Here is a 21,218-nt window from a genome sequence, read left to right as displayed (position 1 = left end):
GTACTGAAAAGGGACAGCTGGCGCGCTGCACAGCGAGTTTCGGCGGGCTCAGGTTGTGGCGCGACTCGACGCGGGCTGTGAGAGCCAGTGCAGACTCGGCGCGGCGGGCCGCACCCCCTCACCCCCGCCCTTCCGGCCAAACCTACCCCAGCCAGTGCTGAGCAGAACCCATACTCCTGGGCGGCTCATTCCCTAAGCGAACATGGAAGTCTTTCTGGGACCCTGGTGGCTCAATTTACCTCCTCCCTCCTGGGGCTGCTGCCAGCACCCTCGCTTGCACGGCCATTGTCTTTGGCTGAGGTAGCCACTGGGTCATGTTTGTCTCCAAACCAGTCACCAAAGTGGTCCTCGGAAAACTCGGGTTTTATTGGAACCCTTCTTTGATTAAAGCCCTTCGGTGGCTTCCCATTACCTTTTTCCTGTGTCCCTCTCTCGACTAGTCAGGCTCTGCCCGCTCTGGCTGCCTTTCTGTCTCTTCCGTGAGACCAGCTCCTGAGCTTTACAAGGCACTGTGCCAGGTGCTCATGGCGCAGGAATCAGAGGAGGTCAAGTAGTTACGGGATTAAAATGTGATAGAGAACACATAAGCGACCCAAGAGTGCTTGAGACTTACGTGGAGTCTGGGCCAGGTGCTCACAAACTCTGACTCTCAGTATGTTTAAGCATGGAGCACAACAGGCACATGCATAGTTGCAAGGGAAAGAAGGGGGTGCTTTCCATTAATTAAAAACATAATTGAAAATTTAAATTAAAGCCCTGGCTAGTGTGGCCCAGTTGGTTGGACTGTCCTCCCTTGTACTAGAGGGTAGCGGAGTGGATTCCTGGTCAGAGCACAAACCCAGGTTTTGGGAGGTAATTGATTGATGTTTTTCTCTCACATCAATGTTTCTCTTCTCTCTCTCTCAAATTAAAAAAAAAAAGTAATTAAAAACTTTTGGTCACTTCATTCTGGAAGTGAAGGTTGTTTGTGGATACATCCTCAGCCAGTCAGTCATTCATGTGCCCAAGAAGAGCTCTGGACAGACTCAGACTCTTTTTGCCTCTTACACTTTACTTTTCTGCCCCCTCAAAAATATTACGGCACTTGACACTTTCCACAATTTTCCAAATACTTGGCAAGACAAATTATGCAATTAGCTTTGAACTCTGAACAGGAACTCTGCAACTTCTCTCTGTGTTTAACCGAATGTTAACCAGCATGTGTGAATGATGGAGGCGTCACTGCCCCCCCCACCCCCAGGTAAAGGAAGAAAAAGCGGGGAAAGCTGAGCTAGAGGTGGAGGAAAAGCTCCGAATTTTGCACTGAATGTTTGATAAAATTTTGTGCAATTTTATTGATGTGCTACTAGGGTGGGAGATTGGGTAAACTGATAACGTAGAAAACAATGTTGGGCTGTGATTGGTTAGAGTAGTGAATCTGAGCCTTAAGAAAAGTATGTTTGGTGGAATAAGTGGGAACCAGGTGAATAAGAGAGAGTTGCTCTTTACTAATTTACTGCACATATGCAAAAAGTGGAGACAGTGACTAGTAAGGGTGTGAAAGAGCATTTCTTACAACACAGAATGGCATATTGGTTAAGCACATTGTTGACATCAATCTGAGTTTAAATCCTTGCCATGCCACTGAGTAGCTCTGTGGCCTTGGCCAAATTACCTAAACATTACATGCCTCAGTCTCTCAATCTATAAAATGGAAATGAAAATATTACTACATGTTTCATAATACTGTTGTAAGAATTAAATGAATCAGTGCTTGGCACACATTCCCTGCTTGAAGAATAATACAGTATTTTCTAACCCATAAAAGATGAGATTATGCAGCCACCTATTTCAGAGTAAAAAGTTGGGGAAGATTAGATATCTTTTGGTGTATTGAGAGGCATAAGTACAGTTCAGGAGAGGGATAGGGCCCCTGAGATAGCAGATTGTAGGAGCAATAAAGTGGGTTGGTTAGGATTACTTGTGACTGTGCTGTGCAGCCATCTTCCCTGGTCAAGTGTAAGCCTAAGGGAATTAAAGCTATTTGGAGTTACCAACATCTCTCTCTGAATCTATACCTTTCTCTGGTCTTGATAAGGCAATTCTGTTAACAATCAGAGAAGTGACCTAAGCAGTCAGCCCCTTCCTCTCAGGTCTCCATTTGGCAAACAACCTCTTCTCATTAAGTCTCATGCTCTACTGACTAAGTTAGTCAGGTACCTTTGGCCTGTTCACATTAGATAGGATTAAAAAAGTTTATTTATTCACGTACCATTCAATTAACTCATGTAAGATGTACAATTTAGTGGTTTTTAGTATATTTACAGAGTTATGCAAGCATCGCCATGAAATTTGGGAGCATTGTCCTGAAAATAACCCCTGTTTCCATTAATAGTCATTTCTCATTTCTCTTTCACTCTAGCTCTTTGCACCACCGATCTACTTCCTACGTGTATACATTCGCCTATTCTGGACATTTCATATAAACAGAATCATAAAATATGCGGTCCTTTGTATCTTAGCATAATGTTTTAAAAGTTTATCTATGTTGTAGAATGTGTCAATACTCCATTCCTTTTAATTGCAGAACAATATTCCATTGCATAGCTGTAAAACATTTTATTTATCCATTCATCCACTGATGAACATTTGGGTGGTTTTCATTATTTTGAATGTTATGGATAATACTTCTATAAACATATGTGTGGACATATGTTTTCAATTCTCTGTAGTGGATCCTTGGGAGTATAATTGCTGGCTCACATGGTAACTTATGTGTTAACAAAACAAAGTTTAACTGAGTAAATTTTAAAGATCTTATTGGCTTTATTAAACAATACAAGAATTAGGCAGCATCCAATCTAGCAAATAGAAAGCAGCTCTGAGGAACTGTACAAAATAACAGACTTTTATAGGCAGAAGGGAGTGGGAACAAGGAAGTTATAGCTGGTAAAAAAAAAAAAAAAAAAGCAGGTTAGTTATTGCAATGTCACTTTCTTTTAGGGGATGACATGGGTCTGTCTATCAGGCAGATTATGTCACTAGTAGTGATCAGGTGATCCCTCATTAACTGTTTTAAGATTCCATTTCTAGGAGAACTGAAACTGTAATTAAGTCTTAGTTTGGTAACATGGGGCTTAGCATAAGAGACTCCATTTTAGGCCTGCTTTATTTTTAACGTATGTTTAATGTTTTAAGGAATTGCCAGACTGTTTTCCACAGTTGCTGCATCATTTTACATCCCTACCAGCAATGCATGAAGGTTCCAGTTTCTTTACATCCTCACCAATACTTGTTATTGTCTATTTTTTTTTATAGACATTCTAGTGGGTGTGAAGTGGTATCTCACTGTGGTTTTGATTTGTATCTTTTGAAGCCTAATGATGTTGAACACTTTTATATGAGCTTATCGGCCATTTGTGTATCTTTTTTGGAGAAATGTCTATTCAATTCCTTTGTCTATTTTTAAATTTAAGTTATCCTTTTATTTATTGAGGTTCAAACATTCTTTATATATTCTAGTTACAAGTCCCTGATCGGATAAATGATTTGCAAATATTTTGCTTTATTCTGTGGATTATCTTTTCACTACTATGGAGCTGTGGAGAGAGGTATGGAAATAGGTGAGTAGGTCAAGTTACAACACTACAAACTCTGCTGTCCTTATGGATGTTCAGCTGTTTTCCTTGAATAAATGCTCCTCAGATTTTTGCAAGTGTTCGCTTAATTTCTACAGTTTTGAATAAATTTTACAAATTTTGCCAGTACTTTCATTGCTTTTATGGAGGGGTGAAATTATGGAGGTCCTCATTCTGACATTCTAGAAGTCCTGCCTAGATAACACTATTGTATCTTTTAAAATGCATTGTATAGTCTGCCTTTTATTATTTATATATTTATATTTATTACTAGATTTTAAGTTCCTGGGGCCAACATTATGTGTTTTTCATATATTAAACACTTACTTATACCACTGGCATTGAGTAAAAACCTTACACAATGTAGGTGGTTAAAAATGAATGACCAGCCCTGGCCGGTTTGGCTCAGCGGTTAGAGCGTCGGCCTGCGGTCCCGAGAGACCGGGGTTCGGTTCCTGCTAAGGGCACGTACCTCGGTTGCAGTTTGTCCCCGGCCCTGGTTGGTCGTGTGGGTGGCAGCCACTCGATGTGTCCCTTCACATCGATGTTTCTCTCTCTCTCTGTTCCTCTCTCTCCCTCCCGCTCCATCTGAACAAAAAAAAATGGAAAAATGTCCTCGGGTGAGGAAAAAAAAAAGAATGACCAAATGAAATTTCCTCCTCCATTTAGCTTACCTTTATCCCCATTCTGAATCCATTCTGAAGGAAGTGAAGGTGTGAACTAATTTCTTATAAGGGGATCTTTTTCTTCCTGTCATGATAGAAGTGAGAGAATAATCCATTTTCACAATTACTTTTCAATTGCCTACTTTGTGGGTTATTCACAAGTCTTATCTTCAGGAGAGAACAATTCTTTCAACTCTCTGCTGGAAACTTATTTTCTTCAAGTAATTATTTTCAGAAGCAAAATGTACAATAAAGCTTTTTTATTGGTTGAGCTCTCAGGTTTTGGGAAGTTCCACTAAAACTGGCTCACCCAGTCTGCAGATTTCTTAGAGAAATGTAAACTATCATTGTCCAGACATCATAATGTAAGATTCAGTCAGGGGCATGCATTTAATTAACAACATGAGGAACTAAAATCTGCAAATTTTCTTATCTTACTTGGCTCCTTCACACTGAACAACCATTTCTTTATTACTTTCTCCATCCCACCTAGTTCTAACTTTCTACCTATGCCCATGAATCCAGTAAAAATAAAACGAAAAGTGTCCTTCCACTGCCCCAAAAAGAAAATGTTGTTGGGGCTTAAAGTAGTCACTTAATTTTTACCTATTCTTTTTACCTTTAAATATATATATTTCTGATATTAACATAGATCTACAAAAATATTCGTTAGTATTTGCCTGACACAATTTCCCCCATTATTTAATTTGAAACTTTTGAGTCCGCATGTTGAGGTATGTCTTTTGTAAATTGCATATAGCTGGATTTTGTTGGCCTGCTAATCTGTCTTTATTTAAATGATATGTAATTTACCTACAGAAATGTTCATTAAGTTTAAGTATACTGCTTAATGAATTTTACAAATGTGAACACCTATATAACCACTAAGCACATCAAAACAGAATATTTCAGTGCCCCAGAAGGCTCTTACTGTCGCCTCCCAGGCAGTACTCCCCAAAAGTAATCACTATAACAACTTTTATGATCATAGATACTTTTTGTCATTTAACTTCAAGCTGGAAATGACACCGATGTCAATCAATGAGAGAATGCACACACAGACACACACACACACACACAAACTGATCTCAGAGAAAAAGAGTTCAATATTTCACCATTAAGTATGATGCTAGCTTTTAAAAAATACCTCTTATTAGATTAGAAAAGTTTCTTTCTATTTCTATTTTGTTATGTATGTTTTTAAAAAAATTATGAACAGGTGTTAAATTTTCTCAAATGCCTTTTCTGCATCTATTGACACTTTTCTCCTTTATTCAGTTAATATAATAAATTACATTGGTTGACTTTCAAATATTTAACCAAGATTCCATTACTGGGATAAACCTTACTTAGTCATGATTCATTTTATACATTACTGGATTCATTTTGTTAATATTTTGTTTAGGATATTTGCATCTATGTTTATGACATTTATTGGCCTGCAATTTTCCTGTTTTGTTATATCCTTGTTAGGTTTTGATGTCAGGGTTCTGCTGGCCTCATTAAATATAATTGCATTAACTTTCTTTTTTAGTGTTTGCATTTTATATATTCTTAACCTGTTTACTTTAAACTTTCTGTATCCTATTACTTAATCTAAGTTTCCATTAAGAAGCATGTAGTTGCATTTCATTTTCTATAAAAGAAAAAGTAGTCTAGTACTTATTGTGTTTTAGTCAAAGTTTTTATTCCTTTTACATTTAAAGTAATTATCAAATATCAAATATTGTTGGGCTTATAGCTACCATCTTCCTACTTATTCTTTATTTGGCCTATTTATTCTTTGTTTATTTTTCCTTTCTTGCCTTTTTTTATTATTCAAGTATTTTTATTATACCATTTATCATCTATTACTTTTTAGTGATATATTCTTTTATACTTCCTTTTGTAGAAAAAAAATATTTTCAAATAAAAGTTGAATTTTTTTGCCAGTAGATTCAAAGTACAAGAAATTTGAAGGGGGATACTTCAGGCTGAAGGAAATTGCATGGTAGTATAAAAGGTTACCCTAGAGATTATATGTACCTTTGACTTATTCTAATCAACTTAGATTAGTATTTTTACCACTCTCTGAATGTATAAGCACCATATAACACTGTCACTCTGTTATTGGTGGAAGTGGGGGATCCCTTTCCCCACTGGGTGCTAGGGGTCATGTTCTTATAATATCTTTTTTTTTTGTCCTTGTTTTTTTTTTTTTTTTCATTAATTAATTTTTGTTACAGATGTTTCTCCTTTTCCCCCCACAATATCTTGAGAAAAAGAATTTTCTAAGACTTGCATGGGAGAATGAGTGATTTTTATTTGTGTGAAATTACATTCCTTAGTTTCTAAAGTTCCATTTCCCTTCATCCAGTCCAGGAAGAAGCACGGCTGGGGATTCAGCAGAGCTAGAAGCAAAACCAGTGTCCAGAGTTTTCGTTCCATAGTGGACTTGAGTCTGGTATAGCATTAAACTAGTTACAGTTCATTAGTCCATTGTGTGTGTGGGGTCCACATGGCTGGGGGCCATGTGGGCAAATGCAGGAGCATGAGAGCTCTGCAGGCCAGGAGTCAAGCATGAGCAAGAAAGATAATTTCTTTGTTCAGGAGTTTACATATTAAATCTTCTTGCACTTTCAGTGGCCATGCCTATTCGGGCCAATGACCTGTTTCCAGGTGTGGCTGACAGGCAAGTATCTTCCGTATGTCATCCAGACCTTACTGGGCATGCATCTATTTGGCCTTCCCTTTGCTCCTTTCCAGTTATTAATTAATAACTGGGGTTAATTATAATGGTATCAACTTTATTTACTGACTTCTCAACTTTTGTGTGATTATTGTTAAATATTTTATTTCTATGTATGTTTAAAACCTTGTGGGAGTTAGTTTTTAGGTTATATACATTTTACCATGATAAAAATATAACAGGATATTACTATCATTGTTTTAAACATTATTCTTTGTTTTCTCCTGCAATTTTATGCTTCCATCTGTGATCATTTTCCTTGTTTAATTTCTACATATTTCTGAATTTCTGTTTTCTTTTTGTTATTTATCTTGTAAGTTCTATACTTAAATCAAAGGTGACTTATGCACTACCACTGAAGTATTATAGGAATCTCTATTTGTCTATTTATTTACTTTTACCAGAGGGCTTTATACTGCTATATGCTTTCATGTTCTGATAAGCTAACTCTCCAGTGGGTGGATAAATAATGATTTGCAGTATTTGCTGATTTACATGTTGTAAATACTCCCACCATAGAAATGCCAAGTAATATCATAGAATGTTAAGTTGGGAAGAGATGTGCACAATCATCTTTAATGAGCTGGTGTGAGTCAGCTCCAACATACCTGCAGGTGTGTAGCTTAGGAATCTCCCAGAGACTTAAGAGGAATTCAAATGCAGAATTTGGAACTAATTTCTCTGTGATTCTCTTCTTTTTGTGATTTTGCCCCTGAACTTTCAGCCACTTTGGTAGCCCTGAACTGTACTTCTGCCTCTTCATCCCAGAAATTCTGACACTTTCTGCTTGGAGTTTATTCCCCTATTCCACAAACTGGAAAAATGTCCTCTGGGAAATGTTTGCATGAATGTGGACTTCATCTCATATGCATGCCATCTTTCAAGGAAAGTAGCATATAAAGTCCTGCCTGTGTTGGTTGCTTGTCAGTATCTCCAGTGGAAGAGTTAGTCTGCTAAAAGCTACTCCCTTACAATTGGAATTGGAAGGTTTTTGTTTGTTTGTTTGTTTTTCTATCCAGCCTTTGATTTTAACTGAAGATGTTAGTCTATTGTGTTTTTTTGTGGTTAACAATGTATTTGGATGTTTGTAACATCTTATTTTGAGTTTTCTCATTGTCCTACTTTTTTTTGTTTCTCTTTGTCTATTTCATTTATTACTTCCATTTGGATTTATATTGTAAAATATGTGTCTGTTTATCTCAATTACTTTTTCCTTTTCTAGTTGAAAGTTACATGCTAGGTATCTATTCTTTTAGTGTTTAACCTAGAAATGTTAATATGCATATTTAATAAAGTTTAAAAAGTAAATTAATATATTTTCCATCCTCTCAAACAATACAGGGACTATTTAGAACACTTTAACTCTAATTACCTGTTCTGAGTTATATAGTCACTGCCCTACAAGTCTACTCTGAGTGGCTCTGAAAGATAGTGGAAAACTAAATTCTCCCAGTGCAATGAACCTCAGGGGGGACACCGAGTTGTCACCTTGGTGTGGTCTGAGATATGTATATGCTTGTCAGAGACTTGGAAAAAAACATAATTGGACAATTTATGGCACAAGATCTAGGGGAAAGATATGTAAATGAACTTCTTGGATTGGGTACAGAGTGTGAAGATAATTATGCCCTCCATAAATGCCCACCAGAGGGTACCTAGTCCAGAGGAGGTTCTCAGTGATCAAATGAGAAAGGTGACCCAGCCTGTGAATATCTCTCCTTATACACCCCAGTGCTTGCACAATTGATCCATGCTCAATAGAAAAGGCATGCAGACAGGGACAGAGATTCAGCATGGACTCAGCAGCACAAGGCTCATTAAGGTTGATTCTAGCTACTACTCCTGCTGGGTATTCAACCTGCCAACACCATAGGCCATTGCTGAGCTCCTGTTAAGGCACCATTACCTTGGAGAATCTGCTGGCTAATTGGTGGCAGGTTGATTACATCAGACTTTTCCCATTATTAAAGGGGTAGTACTTTGTCTTCACAGGAATAGACACATATTCTGGTATAGATTTGCTCTTCCTGTTCATAGGGCTTCTGCACAATCACCATCATTGATTTAGAGGATGATTTTTATGTGCAAGAACCAGCACACTGTAGTGGTTAGTTTTATGTGTCAACTTGGATATGCCCAGATATTTGGTCAAATATTATTGTGTGACGCCCTGGCCGGTTTGGCTCAGCGGTTAGAGCGTTGGCCTGCGGTCCGGAGAGACCCGGGTTCGGTTCCCGCTAAGGGCATGTACCTCGGTTGCAGTTTGTCCTCGGCCCTGGTTGGTCGTGCGGGTGGCAGCCACTCGATGTGTCCCTTTCATGTCGATGTTTCTCTCTCTCTCTCCCTCTCTCTCCCTCCCACTCTATCTGTGCAAAAAATGGAAAAATGTCCTCGGGTGAGGGTAAAAAAAAAAAATATTATTGTGTGAAAGTGTTTTTTGAATGAGATTAACATTTACATCGCTGGAATTTGAGTAAAGCAGATTGCCCTCCATAACACGAATGAGCCTTATCTAATCAATGGAAGGCCTGAATAAAAAAAGACTAACCTGCCCCAAGCAGAAAAGAACAGACTGCTTTTGGACTTGGACTACAACTCTACCTGGGGTCCCCGGCCTACCTTTCAGATTTTGGACTTGCATGAATTCCTTAAAAAAAAAAAAAAAAAAATATATATATATATATATATATATATATATATATATATATATAATTTTTACACACACACACACACACACACACACACACACACACACACATACCCTCTTGGTTCTGTTTTCCCAGAGAACCCTGACTAATACATCCACGTCACATTGCCTCTGACCAGAAATACACTTTACAGCAAAGGAAGTAAGATAGCAGACTCACACCTATGGAATTCACTAGTATTACCATGTGTTCCATTAGCCAGAAATAGCTGCCTTGATAGAATGTGTAGTGCTCAGCTGAGGGCTCAGTTATGGCAGCATTTGGGGGTCAGCAGCTTGTTAGGTTGGAGTCCTGTTTATGCTTGAAACTAGCAGCCCATTGCTAGAATGTATAGTTATGAGAACTAAGGAGTGGGTTTGAGAGTGGCCCTTCTTACTATACTATCTAATAATTTATATTCTCTTCCTACATCTCCAAGCTTGGAACTGGTGTGCTTAGACATGCTAGTGATTGAGGGAGGGATGCTTACTCCAGTGAAATGCTCATGTTTCCAGTGAATTGGGAGCTGAGAGACATTACCTGGTCATTTAGGATACTCGCTGCTACTGAACCATAAGCAGAGGAGGGATCAGAACATTAGTTAGAGTTACTGATGTCAATTACCAGGGGTGGGGGAATTGCATTGCTGATATACAGTGGGAGGAAGGAAGACTATTTTAAAACCCAGGTGATTCACTGAGTTGTTACTATTCTCCTTTGTCCAATTTATAGTGGTCAAATGGAAACTGAGACAACACAGTAATATAGATAAGATCATAAAGAAATCATATCTTGTAGATATAAAGGGTTTGCTTTATCCATAAGTTTAAGAACCCTATTTAACTTGGATGCTGGCAGAGCATAAGGGGAATGTAGGATGGGTGGTGGAAGAGGCAGTTTTGATTATTACCTACATGAATTACACAAACAGATTGTAGCAGCTGTATTTGATTACCCTTTTTAAACCCTGTTTTTATCTCCACTCCATTATGTAAAAAATACTAGTGGTGACTATTGTTTTAGATTTCAGGTGGAAATATTACTGAATTAAGATCACCCTGTCATCAAACAATTGCTGGTGGGACATAGTGTGACCCTGTGCTCATGAAATAAACTGTTCACCTAGATGAAGGATTAAGAGTAGACACTGAGGAGGATAAGGGTGGGGGGGACTGTGTTAGATATCTTTCACTTGCTCCTCCAGATCTACTCCTCTACTTTTTTTCACCCTGCTGTCATCCCTGGGAGGCTGACCTTTACAGATTCCATCAATAGTCTCCCTTGTCCTTTAGTTAGTTTCTAGTTATGTTTGTCCATTGGAAGGTCATAGTAGGACATTATAAGGAGATAGAGTGAGATTAAGCAATAATTACCTCCAGATCCTTCTTTGTAGGCTCATCTAGAACTGGTTGTGTCCATCTACCAAAGGTCACAATTCTTCTCAGAGTTATCCTACATGAATCATTTTGGATTCTGGTAATCACTTCATTCATTTCTTCCAGACTTGGGGTTTTAACAACTCCAGCGTATGGTACTACTCCTTACGGTTTTGCTACATCCTGCCCATTACTTTTTTAAAAATCTTCACCTGACGATATTTTTCAATTTTATAGAGGAAAGGCGAGGTGAGGGGGGGAAGAGAGAGAGAGAAACATCGATGTGAGAGAGATACATCAATTGGTTGTCTCCTGCATGACCCCGACCAGGGCTGGAAACCAAACCGCAACCCAGGTACATGCCCTTGACTGGAATCAAACCCGCGACTCTTTGGTCTGCAGGCCAATGCTCTCTCCGCTGAGCCAAATTGGCCAGGGCTTGCCCATATCTTTTAAAACAAATTTTTTATTAAACCCTCCTTGAATTTTACTATTTTGAGTGTACATCTGTTTCCTATTGGAACCCTAATGTGTCCCTTCCTCTTGTTTCTTCCCTCTCTGTCTTGTCCCTTTCCTCCTCCAGTTTCTTTAATTGTAGGTTATTTACTAACACTTTAACTATTACTGCTAAGTAGATGACATCCAATCTATAGCTTACTATTATTCAGGTCTAACTCTCAAAATAATATTTGACTCACAACTCTTTCCACTTCCACCGTCACCAAATCAATTGCTGTTATCTTCATTCTATCTCTTGAGTGTTTCTGTTATCCACCCTCTCCTCTCTAGTTTCATGACATGGTGATAAAAGACATGGGCATTGGCCTCAGTTAGACCTGGATTTTAATTCTATATCTGCCACTTACTTGGATAAGTTTATTCTCTCAGTCAATGAATAGTTATTGAGCATCAACTTTGTGCCAGGTACTATTCTAGGTCATGAAGATTCAGCAATGAGCAAGACTAAGTTCCTACCTTTGTGAACCTTACATTCCAGTAGGAGAGACAGATTATAAATACATGAACAAAACAGTAAATAAGATAATTTCAGATTGTTCGCTGTTGAAAACAAAATAGGGTAATGAGAAATAAGTGCCATGGAAAGAGGAATTTTAGAAAGAGACATAAGGTGAGTGTGGCTAGAGAAGAAAAGTGGATCCTGGACCAAGTTCTGGTGCAAGCTAAGATTTAGAGGTTGGGAAAAATATAGTAAGTCCTTATTTAACAAAGTCAGTAGGTTCTTGGAAACTGCAACTTTAAGTGAAATGATATATAATGAAACCAATTTTACCCTAGGGTAATTGATATAAACAAGAGTTAATTTCCCATGATATATTTTTGGTCACAAAAACATTACCAAACTTCTAAATAAAGAGACTAGACACTTCTAATGTTAAAAATGGAAATAAATGTGTTATATGTACATTTGAGAAAGATGAATACAAACAAGTAAGATTATTTTCTAGTCCTTGGGACCCAAATCTGGACAGGATGCCCTTCAATCACATACACACCCATACTCACTGAGACTGGGAGAATACAGATACTCCAGTTCACCTAACATGCACATCTTTGGAATGTGGGAGGATACCAGAGTACCCAGAGACAATCCTCACAGATATGGGGACAACATGTACATTCCACACAGACAGTAGCCCCCAGTCAGGAATCAATATTTTCTTCATATCTAGTTTATAAAATAATGACATTGGCCCTGGCCTGTTTGACTCAGCGGTTAAAGCATCGGCCTGCGGTCCAGAGAGACCCAGGTTCAGTTCCTGCTAAGGGCACGTACCTTGGCTGCAGTTTGTTCCCGGCCTTGGTTGGGTCGTGCGGGAGGCAGCCACTCGATGTGTCCCTTTCACGTTGATGTTTCTCTCTCTCTCTCTCTCTCTCTCTCTCTCCTTCCCACTCTATCTGAACAAAAAATGGAAAAATGTCCTTGGGTGAGGATAAAAAAAAATGACATTGAATGAAATGATGTTATTCGAGGACCTGCTGTAATAGCAAATGTGTTTATGGATCTTACTAAGTGCCAGGTGCTATCCTAAGTGTATTACTTTCAGTAATTCATTTGATCCTTGCTAGAACCTTAGGAGGTACCATTTTGATCTTTAACATCATTTTATTAATGAGGAAACTGGGGCACAGAGAGATTAAGTAACTTGCCCAAGGTCAAATAGAAAGCCAATGGTAAAACTGGGGTTTGGATTTAGTCTTGTTTTGGAATCCTTGTTCTTAACTTCCTTGAAAAATACTGCCCTCCAAGAAGAGAAAGAGGAGAAAAATTCAGCAAAAGAGACTGAGAGGTAATATAATCTCCACGACTTTCAGTTTTCTCATCTGTGAAATGAAAATAAAAAGAGTATGTGATTCACAGGGCTGTTGTAAAGATTAAAATCTTATAGTGCTTGCCAGGTACACATCACAGTGCCTGTCAAGTAGTAGCCACTTGATAGATGGCAGCTACTATTATTACTTCTTAGACTATTGTAATACTTTTCTAGATGGCCTACTTGACTCCTCACTCTCCAGCTGCACCATCCCCTCCTCTGAACCCAAACCAGACAACCAGCTCACATATTCCAATTTATTTCTATGTAGTGGTGTCATTGTAATCTTACATACTGCTCACCTGCTCAAAATCCTTGTTAATGGCTCCCAGTTGCTTACAGCAGGGGTGGATCAATAGTTTATATAAAAGACCATATAGTAAATATTCTTAGCCTTTGTGGATCATATGTTCTATATTGTCGCTACTCATTGCTGCCATTGTATAACAAAAGCATTCATAGAAAAGTCATAAAAATGATCATGAATGTGTTCCAATAAATCTATACTTATAAAATAAACCATGGGGAAGTTGGGATTTGGCCCACAGGCCATAATTTGATCTACAGAATTAAGTTTGGAATTCAGGACCCTATCTTCTTCTTAGAACCTTGTCTCCAAGTGCCCTCAATTGTTGGTTTGCAAGTTGGCCCATGTACACAGAGTGCAAGGAGAGACTGGAAAACCAGGCAGGCTCTCCAGATTGGTAGGTGGTAAGATAAACAAGCAAAGGAACTAACTCTAAGGCTTGTCTTGTACAGCTGCAATGTGAGTAGGTCTCCACACCTGCCTACAAGAATCTTAAAAGTTTCAAGACAGGCCTTAACTGGGATCAGTCACATACACCATTCAGATAGTCTCAACAACACATTAATGTCTCAAGGCTGTGTCCAGAGGCAGCTTCTAGCATGGGGATAACAAGTGGAATAAATATTCCAATGATAGGGGAAGAGGTGTAGAGCCTCCAATTGTCCAGGTCCAGCTCGTGGGTCAACCGGTGGTCACATCCTCTTGATGACCTCCTCCAATGCCAATCATTCATTCAATACTTCAGCCAAACCATATGATTTTCTGTTCTTGTTAACACTAGTTCTTCTATCTTATTGCCCTCCTTTTCAAGCTCTGTCTGTTAAAATCCTATGTATCTAGATTGATTAGGGTCCTTTGTTTGTAAATAACAGAACTGACTTTGGCTGTTCTATAGACTGAAGATGTTCATCAATATCAGTGTTCTCTTCTTTCTGGATGTCCATCTAGATTACATTTCCCTGCCTGCCTTACAGCTAGGTGTGGCCATGTAACTGAGTTCTGGCTAATGGAATATGAGCAGAAGTGATATGTGTCATTTTCCACAAAATCCTTCCACATTTGATCCTTCCAACTGATGCAGAGGATGCCTGTCTTACATGGCTCAAGCTGCTATAACAAAATACCATAAACTGAGAAAATTTATTTCTCACAGTTCTGGAGGTGATAAGTTCAAGATCAAAGTGCCAGCCTGGTGAGAACCCTCTTCCTGTCTGCAGAATGACTCCTTTTTTACTGTATTCTCACATGTCTCTTCTCATATCCTTCTTATAAGGGAACTAATCCAATTCATGTGTGCTCCACGTTCATGGCCTAATTACTTCCTCAAGGGCCAAACTCCAAATACCGTTACATTGGGGATTAGGGCTTTAACACATCAATTTGGCGGAGACACAAACATCCAGTCTATTGGAACTCCTGAGACATAGAAGAGAACAGAACCAAAGAATAGAAGGAGCCTGGGTCCCTGAGTAACCATAGAGCATTGTCCTCCTCCTGACCCACTTTGGTTTGGACATAGATGAAAAAATGGACATTTAATTTTTTTTATTTTATTGATTTTATAGAGAGGGAAGGGAGAGGGAGAGAGTGAAACATTGATGAGAGAAAACATCGATTGGCGCCTCCTGCATGCCCCCCACTGGGGATCGGGCCCACAACCTTGACATGTGCCCTGACTGGGAATTGAACCAGTGACCTCTTGGTGCATGGGTTAATGCTTAACCACTGAGCCACACCGGTCAGGCAAAATGGATATTTTTTAAAAAGCCACTAATATTTAAAAAAATTTTATTACTTACCCAAACTAATACATTGGGTAACCAAATAATTTATTTGGAAGGCAATGGGTTAGCTCACAGAAGGAAAAACTAAACAACAAGGTCTCAGGAACAAGGTATCTTCTGGGATCTAGGGAGAGGGGCCACTTTTCCAGGGCACCACTGACACTATGAATCAACTCCAACTGTTTTCCATCTTTGCATTGCTCAGCTTCAATTGCCTGGCTTGGACCTCGGGCCCACCTCTTGACCAGAGGAGCACAGGGCATTTTTATTGGCAGTCCCCAAATGCTGCACACAGTGTGGGAGGGGAGCCTAACAAAGAAAATGACATAGCTGGTACTTGGCATGTCCTGAAAAGTAGCAGTAAACCTTAGGCTTTATGTGGCCCATCTATTGAATTCTTAATTTTAGTGATAGTATTTTTTTAATTTTATAATTTTTATCAGATTCGTTTAAAATAGATTCTAGCTTTCTAGTAAAATTCATCATGTTGTTCTGTATTTTCTTAGATATTTATAGTCCATCATATGCGTCTGTTTCTATTGCTTGGGTTTTATTTCTTCTTGAGCTTGTTTTTTGGTACATCGATTAATTTTTTACTGTCAGACTTTGTGTCTGAAAAGGTATATAAGTTCTAGATGATCTTATGTCCCTCCACTGGGGATTCACCCTACATTCTCCAAGGCAGCAGGAGGGCAAATAACCTTAATCCCTGAAGTGACTTGAGTCTGGTTTACAATATTTACTAGACTCAACCTATCTCTAGTTTGCCCCATTCCTAGGATTTAGATCTCCAAGGGGTCCCAAGTGAGAACTGGGGTGGATGTTTCCTAGGGACCTTCCTCCTTGAGAAGTTCTGAACTCCAATCTTTGTCTTCTCAGCTCTGTGAGAGTCTCAAAAACTCCACTCCACTTTTTAACTTCTAATTTTTTGCCCTGTGCAATTTAATTGGAAAATTACTGTGCTGTCAGTCTCACTTTTCTGTGCTTCTCCTTTCTCCAGGCTGTGGCCACTCATTCTCGCTGGCCTTGGCAGGCTTTAAATTCCAATTTTTGTCTCCCCACCAAGCCTTGTAATATTACCTAAAACTCTGGTGGCTGCTCTGCCTCTTAGGAGCTACCCTGTACCCAGTGTCTGGGCCAAGAATTGACAAATATCCTAAGGGGAAAAATATCAACATGTAGGAAGTTGGATTTACTGTGATGAGTTTCCCTTCTTTCTGAGCTCTCACCTCTCAAGTCCTGGCTCTCTGATGTTTTCTTTTCTTTTTTTTTAAAATTTTACCTGATTTTTCTAGTTGTTCTCAGCAACATCATTGGTCAGTTATAAGTTAATCCATCTTGAAGCAGAAATCCCTTGTGTGGTACAATATTTTAATAAGTATTTGGCCTCCAAAATTTTTCTTGTATATTTATTTCATTTATGTGGTCTATAACTGGATGGAAAATCAGATTTTTCTTAAACACCTTGGATATATATAATGTTTAATGATGATAATGACAGTGTGTGTATCAGTCAGAGTTCAGTGCAGGAAACTGAAGCCACATTAAATTTAAGCAGGAATGGATGTCCCTACCTCTTTTCCATAGTGTGGATGTACTGATGAATTTAATAATTCCCCTATTGATGGATGCTCAGGTTGTCATTTTTTTTTTGCCACTACAAATAATATGGCAATAAATATCTTTGTGGCAATGAGTCCTGGTGCTTTGATTTCTGTGCAATAGAATTTTCCAAGTGAGAATGCTAGGTCTAAGAGTACACCTATTTTAAAACTATAATAGACACAGATTACATTCCAAAATGTTCATAACAATTTACAGGAAGAATCTAAAATAGAGACTTGAGTGCTTACAAAATTGCTAAAAGGTCTAAAGAGATGGGTATTGGCTGTATTTAAAAGAATAGTTACAGAAAAATAGGGAACTGAAAACTTAAGCAAGCTACTACCTCTGATGATACCCCTAGATCTCTGCCAAAATCAAGAACCTGCCATTATCACTTCTGCAGCTGCTGCTTTGAATACCCAGGGAGCTAGATGAAGAACATCCATAACTGTGTTCTAGTGGTTACAAACTAGGTAAAAAACTTCTGCTGTTGCTATTTCTGGAGGGTAACCCCTCAGTTCCTCTTGATATCCATGATGCTGGAGGAGAAGCACTGCAGAAAAATCTAATATATACAGATAGGACTGCTCTTTCTAGCTTGTCAGCCCATTTCCACCTGCCAGCCTTCACATAAGTGCATCTCCTTGGTGATACTTAATTTGCATGCAAAACCCTAGTTGCATTGGATTCCAGGGTGGAATGGAAGTGCAATAAATCAATCCATAGTATTAGCACAGTCTATAATTGCATAGTATTAATAATTACCCACTTCGGGCAAGATATTAATTTTGGTGAATTCTCTGCCTACCATTGAACTTTAGAATTGGGGAAAGAGATAATTCACAAAACAGGAAATGCAAGTAGCTTACAAAATTATGGAAAAAGAATTTTTAAGCAACTTGTTATTAATCCAAAAAGGCATATTAAAACCAAATATAATTTTTCTTAGCCTGTGAAATTAATAAAGATAAATTTTAGACAACTTGAAGTTGGCAACAGAGCAATAAAATGGACACTTTTAAAAATAATGTTTATTTATTAATTTTTGTTACAGATATTTCTCCTTTTTTCCGCCATTGACACCCTACTCACAATCCCACCCCCCACTCCAGCCTTATTGTCTATGCATACAAGCATATAAGTTTGGGGTTTATCTCTTCCCTTCCCCCACGTCCACCTCTTCTGAGGTTTGTCAGTCTGCACCCCGCTTCCATGTCTCCGGGTCTATTTTGCTCCTCAGCTTGTTTTGTTCATTATATTCTACAAATAAGTGAGATCATGTGATACTTGTCTTTCTCTGATTGGCTTGTTTCGCTTAGGATAATACTCTCCAGGTCCCTCCATGTTGTATCAAAAGATAAGAGATCTCTCTTACAGCTGCATAGTTGTTCCATTGTATATATGTACCACTGCTTTTTTAGCCACTCATCTATTGATGGACACTTAGGATGTTTCCAGATCTTAGCAATTGTAAATAGTGCTGCTATGAACACAGGGGTACATATATGATTTCTGATTGGTGTTTCAGATTTCCTAGGATATATTCCTAGAAGTGAGAACATTGGGTCAAATGGCAGTTCCATTTTTAATTTTTTGAGGTAACACAATATTGTTTTCCATAGTGGCTGCACCAGTCTGCATTCCCACCAGCAGTGTACTAGAGTCCCCTTTTCTTCACACCCTCGCCAATACTTGTTGTTTGATGATTTGTTGATGGCAGCCACTCTGACAGGTGTGAGGTGATACCTTATAGTTGTTTCAATTTGCATCTCTCTGATGATTAATGATGTTGAGCATTTTTTCATATGTCTCTTGGCCATTTGTATGTCCTATTTGAAGAGGTGTCTATTTAGGTCCTCTTCCCTTTTTTTAATTGGGTTCTTTGTCTTTCTTTTGTTGATTTGTATGAGTACTTTATATATTTTGGAAATTAGTCCTTATCTGATGTATCATTGGCAATTATTCTATCCCATATAGTGGGTTCCCTTTCCATTTTGATGGTTGTTTCTTTTGCTGTGCAGAAGCCTTTTAGTTTGATGTAGTCCCATGTGTTCATTTTTTCCTTTGTTTCTATTGCCTTAGGCATTGTATCAGTGAAAATTCTGCTGTGTGTTGTTTGAATTTTTGTTGCCTGCATTTTCTTCTAGGATTTTTATGGATAAGTTACATTTAAATCTTTTATTCATTTTGAATTTATTCTTGTGTATGGTATAAGTTGGTGGTCTAGCTCCTTTTTTTTTTTTTTGCATGTAGCTGTCCAATTTTCCCAGTACCATTTATTGAAGAGGCTGTCTTTGCTCTACTGTATGCTCTTGCCACCTTTGTCAAATATTAATTGAGCATAATGACTTGGGTCAATTACTTGGTTCTCTGTTCTGTTCCATTGATCTATATGTCTGTTCTTGTGCCAGTACCAGGCTGTTTTGATTACAGTGGCTTTGTAGTATAACATGATATCTGGTATTGTGATCCCTCCTACCTTGTTCTTCTTTTTCAAGATTGCTGTAGCTATTCGGGGTCTTTTTTGGTTCCATATAAATTTTTGGAGTATTTGTTCTAGTTCTGTGAAGTATGTCATTGGTATTTTGATGGGGATTGCATTGAATCTATAGATTGCTTTGGGTAGTATGGACAATTTAGTGATGTTAATTCTTCCAGTCCATGGAAAAGGTATATGCTTCCACTTTTTTATACCTTCCTCTATTTCTTTTTCCAGTGACCTGTAGTTTTCTTTACTTATCTAGTTAAGTTTATTCCGAGGTATCTTATTTTTTTTTTTTGCCACAATAGTAAATGGGATTGCTTTTTTAGTTTCTCTTTCAGTAAGTTCATTGTTGGTGTACAAGAATGCTGTCGATATCTTGATGTTAATTTTGTATCCTGCGACTTTGCCAAATTCATTTATTCAATCTAGTAGATTTTTGATGGAGTCTTTAGGGTTTTCTATGTACAGTATCATGTCATCTGCGAATAATGACAGTTTGCATTCCTTTTATGTTTTCTTCATGTCTAATAGTTGTGGCTAACACTTCCAGTCCTACGTTAAATAAGAGTGGTGAGAGTGGGCATCCTTGTCTTGTTCCTGTTCTTAAGGGAAATGCTTTTAGTTTTTGCCCATTGAGTATGATGTTGGCTGTAGGTTTTTTATATATTGCCTTTATTAAGATATGATCCCTCTACTTCTACATTGCTGAGCATTTTTATCAGAAATTGGTGCTGGATTTTGTTGAATGCTTTTTCAGCATCTATTGATAAGATCATATGGGTTTTATATTTCATCTTATTTATGTGATATATCACATGTATTGATTTGAGGAGATTGTACCATCCTTGCATCCCTGGGATGAATTCCACTTGGTCATGATGAATAATTTTTTTGATGTATTGCTGGATTCGATTTGCTAATATTTTGTTAAGGATTTTGGTGTCTGTGTTCATTAGGTATATTGGCCGGTAGTTTTCTTTCTTTGTAGTGTCTTTCTCTGGTTTTGGAATTAGAATTATGCTGGCCTAATAAAATGAGTTTGGAAGTCTTCCATCTTCTTGGATTTTTTAATAGTTTGGGGAGAATGGGTGTTAGATTGTCTTTGAATGTTTGCTAAAACTCCTCCGTGAAGCTGTCTAGGCCTGGGCTTTTGTTTTCTGGGAGTTCCTTGATTACATATTCAAGTTCCTTTGTTGTTATTGGTCTGTTCAAGTTTTCTATCTTTTCTCAGTTCAGTTTTGGGAGACTATGTGTTTCTAGAAATTTGTACATTTTGCCTAGATTGTCCAATTTGTTGTTGTATAATTGTTTGTAGTATGTTTTAATGATCTTTTGTATTTCTGTGGTGTCCGTTATTACTTCTCTTTCCTTTCTGATTATGTTTATTTGGCTCTTCTCTCTTTGTTCCTTGGTGAGTCTGGCTAAGGGTCCATCCATCTTGTTTATCTTTTCAAAGAACCAGCTCTTTGTTTCATTGATCTTTGGAATTATTTTTTAGTTTCTATGTCATTTATTTCTGCTCTGACATTTACTATTTCTATCTTTCTATTTGCGCTCAGTTTTTTTTTGTGTGTTTACTTTCTAGTTCTTTGAGTTGTAGGGTTAGAAAGTCAATTAGGAATTTTTTTTTG

The sequence above is a fragment of the Molossus molossus genome, unplaced genomic scaffold (genome assembly GCF_014108415.1).
Source record: "Molossus molossus isolate mMolMol1 unplaced genomic scaffold, mMolMol1.p scaffold_m16_p_2, whole genome shotgun sequence".
NCBI classification, from domain to species: domain Eukaryota; kingdom Metazoa; phylum Chordata; class Mammalia; order Chiroptera; family Molossidae; genus Molossus; species Molossus molossus.
This window is presented reverse-complemented; position numbering follows the sequence as displayed.